The sequence below is a fragment of the Eutrema salsugineum genome, unplaced genomic scaffold, assembly GCF_000478725.1.
Source record: "Eutrema salsugineum unplaced genomic scaffold, Eutsalg1_0 scaffold_150, whole genome shotgun sequence".
Classification (NCBI taxonomy): Eukaryota; Viridiplantae; Streptophyta; class Magnoliopsida; order Brassicales; family Brassicaceae; genus Eutrema; species Eutrema salsugineum.
In genome coordinates this window covers 5,792-10,340 of record NW_006256866.1, presented here as the reverse complement: position 1 = coordinate 10,340, position 4,549 = coordinate 5,792, and the positions used below count along the sequence as shown (strand labels likewise).

The window sequence follows — 4,549 nt, the reverse complement described above, 5'->3', positions numbered from 1 at the left end:
CTGCAGCAGTATCACAAGCATGTATATTCTTATTTTGAGACTTAAGAAGTTGACTTACCATGCTTTTTAGCTCAGCAATCACCTTTGATTCATGACTAATGATAGTATTCTTGGATCTGTCATAACCAGGGTGGTTGTTGCTGTTAGCTACAGCCAAGTTTTCGATGAGTGCTCTCCCTTACGGTATAGTTTTTGAACTGAAATCCCCATTGCTGGCAGTGTCAAGAGAAAGTTGATACTTCTGCTGAAGTTCTTTGTAGAAAGTGCTTAACAGGTTTGCTCCAGAGAAACCATGATGAGGGCAGTCTCTCTCATACTCTTTAAATCGCTCCCAGACTTCATATAATGATTCTATTGGGCCTTGTTGGAAACTTTGTATCTTGTTTATCAGCTGGTTCGATCTTGACTTGGTGTAGAAGTGGTTCAGAAAAGCTTTCTTGCATTCTTCCAATGAAGTAATAGAACAATATGACATAAATTTTAACCATCTAAAAGCTTTATCACTTAGAGAGAAAGGAAAGAGCTTACATTTCACATAGTCCACAGTTTCTGGAGTTGTTTTCACCATTCCACAGATTTCTTGGATGCTCAGTAGAGATTCCATGGAATTGATTTTGCTTCACCTAAGACACAATTTGTGGCTTTATCTTGTGGTCTCCTCTTGCTAGAACAGGGATTTGAATAGCTGATCTATTATGAAAGTGTTGGTGAGGTGCATCAAAATCGGCAATAAGCCTATTTTGTGGCTGTCTTCTCGCAGGATTGGCAAGTTGTATTCGTCGATTGACTTCTCTTACAACTGGTGAAACAATGTTTTCATCATTCCTTCTTCCTTCAGCATCGACCTGGTCTTATCTCCTTTGATTATCAGCGGCTTGAACATCATTCCTGGGGATTTGGTTTCCCTCTGCATCGAGTTGTTGCTGACCATCTCCTTCATGGGCAGGATCTCGGTCATCACCATGAACATAATTATGGGTCATCGTCTCCAATGTGATCCTCCTGATCACGATTTAAAAGATCTTCACGATGGGCATTCAGATTGGCCGTCTTGAGCGTTCTTTGTCAGAGTTTTCGAAGTTCTCTTTCGTGTTTGTCAATCTCGTCTAAGGGCTGTACGATATTAGCTGGATTTCTCATAGTTTTCATGCACCTGAGAGCAAAGAAAACAAAGATAAAAAGAAAAGTTAGAAAATCTCCAGCAGAACTCGAAAATCATGTGGTCTAGGATTGAAATTAGATTAAGAAATCAAGTCAACAGCGACAGATCCCCGGCAATGGCGCCAAAAACTTGATGTGAGTGCAGTGGGCAACACAAGTTTTACCCTAGACAAGCTGCAAGTGCACAACAAACATAGTAGTACTTAGGAATCGAATCCACAGAGATCTGTGTGTTGAGGACTTCTAATTGATGCTAAAAACAATCGTAGACCTAATCTAAATAAAAAGGGGTTTTGGTTTATCACTAAATCTAATTTTGCAAAGAATTAAAAAGGCTTGAAATAAAAATCGGTTGAAAACTTATGTGAAAAGTGGCGCTGGGTTCAAGGTTCATCTTCAGGGTTCATGTTCTAAATCACAAGGAATTTAGGCAAGGTTTTTCTATGACTCTGAAACTAGGATAGACACATGTAAGATTAGCCAACTCTCGTCACCCTAATCATCTAATCACTTGTTCATGGCAATTAACTCTCGCTCTCATGCCAGAACAAGATCATGCTTTGTAGATCGGAATCCATCTCGGCTTACGTATCTTCTGTAGGTAGCTTTCGTGTCCTACGATGGTGACATTCATAAGATCCAGTTCAGGCAACCCAGATACAACACTCTCGTGGTTCGGATTTAACCTAGGATCGGATTTTGGGTGTTCAATCCAGAATTACCGCTTTGAAGTTTGGATGAATGGGAGAATCATGTTAACAATCAAAATCCTTTTCCTAAATACATAGATGTCATTCAAACATGGGTTCCCTTTGGATTACACTTTCACCCAACTAGGTGACTACTCAGACATGGCTGAGATAGACACCATCATCGGTTTAGGACTAAGAAGAAGAAAAGTAAAAGAAACAAAGTTGCAGAAAAACTTCTCTTATTGAAGACAGAGTGGCGATGGAGAGCTTCTACAAATGCATAAAATAAAACCTAAAACTACAAATGAGTTCTCTTTCAAAGAGAAGAAAGAGGCTTTCCTACAAAAGATCTAAAAATGAGTATTTATAGTGTTTCTCCAAGTCTTGGGCGTCTAGGGCTTGTAAATTGGGTGCAGAAAGTGTCTTGTGCCTTAGTTGGGCTCCTGAGGTTCGGATATAGGTCCACCGGGGGTGAAACCTCTTGAGCCGCGGTGGGAAGAAGGCTGGCCGCGGGTGAAAGCACTTGTGCTTGACTAGACTTGTGTTGATCTTCTTTTAGTGCATTGGTAATATCTGGAGATCTAACTGTTGGATTGCTTTGATTCCAAGTTTGTTAGAAAGCTGATTGTCTCCTCTATAATTTCTCCAAATTTGGGGATGATCAGACGGTGAGAAAGTATTCATTGGTTGCCAAACTTCTGACGGCCTGAATTTATCCAAAAATGTACTTTTGCTCCATAATGCACTCCAAAGCTCCAAGTTTCCTGAAAAGCCTTTTAAAACTCCAAAACATGGAAAACACTTATAAAACCTTTAAAACTGAGTAAAAAACATCTGCATAAGATAGTGAAAGTGATCCATAAAAGTGGTCAAAAGCAGGTGTTATCAACTCCCCCAGACTTAAACCTTTGTTTGTCCTCAAACAAAACCAAAGATCTAAACCTGGAAAAGAGGTTTGAAAATCACAGGAAATAATAAAATCTCAGAGACCATGCTTCTAAACCACAGTTAGTCATTATGCTCAAATCAGGGATAGTCTAGAAAATTCTCACCAAAGCACAAGCATAACTAGTCCGTTGATCCGTCATGCAAAAATCTAGACACCTAAACCTATCTCCCAGTCAACTAGCTCTTAACATTCATTCAGAAGTTCAAGTGATTCTCATCAAAAGGAATTTAGCAAGGCAATCAAGGCTAGGTATTCAAAATGGCTGTTTAAGGGGTGAGGTTCTTTGTGTTTTAGGGTTACCTTTTCTGAAAAGACAAGACATTATGCAAAACAGCAAGAGAGGGTGGAGGTGTTGATATCCACAGTTTCCAGTCACACTCTTCTTGCCTTAAGATTCTTGGTCTCCTTTCCTCAGGTTCTCTTCATGACTCCCCCAGACTTAGATTTTTGTTTAGGTTTTTAAACCAATACTCTCAAATGAATACTTGTAGCCTTTGCTTCAGATAATTTCGGCCAACCTAGACTCTTTTAGGCTTTTTTTTTCCTTTCCTTTCATTTTTTCGATTTTTTTGTTTTTTTGAAAGGGGAAAATGCCTTTGATGTAGAGTCTTAGGAGGCACGAAATTTACCTTTAAGTTCAAGTTTTTTGAGACACCATTTGATAGATTCTTGATGCTCTACTTTCCAAAATTTCTTTAGTCCTTCTCTTGAGTGACTGAAAACCATGTTGCTCATTTCTCTCCAGCGTTTTTGCACATATCTGCCAAAAGAGCTAAAGAGAGAATGCATGAAGTTTGAAATGATTGTTTTTGGGTAAAAAGTGTAGTACCAGCTAAAGATGAACTGACCATCTAGGACAACAAAGAGTGGTAACAATAAGGTGAAGATGTCCTAGATGTGTATCATGATGCCTGCTAAACCAATGATGAGAAAATTAGATGTCAAGATTATGTTCGAGTAAAATGAGATAATCTATCCTGGCAGAAAGAGTCTCCATGAATAGAAATCCTTTGGTGGGAGTTGTAGTACAAGTACTCTAGCTACCGCCTAGTCTAGTACTAACCACAAAAAGAACTAGCATGAAAAGTCTAGAAGCACATGGGTCTTACTCATCATAGTTTTGTGTCAAACATTCCTGAAAAATACTCAATGTCTTTTAATAAGCATAGGAAAATTTTAAAAATTGCAGAAAAAGATAAGAAACAAAGAAAAATAGATTAGTACAGATAAGCATCCTCCCCCAGACTTAAATCACACTGTTTCCAGTGTGAAAAAGTTGATGAGAAGATGGTGAAATAAAAGCGAAAGAGTCTAAAATAAAAGAAAAGAAAAATGGTGATAGAACCGTGGGTATGATGTAGTGATGGATAGGCACCTATGTATCATGGCTGTCATCTGTCTCTGTGGCCGAAGATCATCATCAAACCTTTGGTTCTTCTTCAGTAGCCTCTTCATGCGCCTGTTGATCTTCTCTTGCTGGTCAAGCTTCTTCTTCAAAGCTGCAAAGTCTGCATCACTCCTAGTGGATGCTATAATCTGAGAAAATCTGGCTCCGGATGAAGATGGTTCGGGCTGAAGTCTCCTGCTGTTTGCAGCTACCTCTCTCTTGGCTTTTGCAGACAGAAATTGCTTCATGGTCAGAGGTAAGAGTGGCAGAGATGGTAGGAAGTCGCTAAACTCTGGTTTCCATACTGGGTCTGCTCCATCTCGGAGACGGGCATTGAATCCGAAGGTAGAAGGACCCCTG

At 39.5% G+C, this 4,549-nt stretch overlaps 1 non-coding gene across 1 annotated transcript; it reads left to right on the top strand.

Annotated features, from left to right (window-relative positions):
* Positions 1 to 287: 287 nt before the first annotated feature.
* Positions 288 to 393, top strand: LOC112087971. The gene has a single exon (XR_002900352.1). It is a non-coding gene; the product is annotated as a small nucleolar RNA R71 (small nucleolar RNA).
* The last annotated feature ends 4,156 nt before the right edge of the window (positions 394 to 4,549 follow it).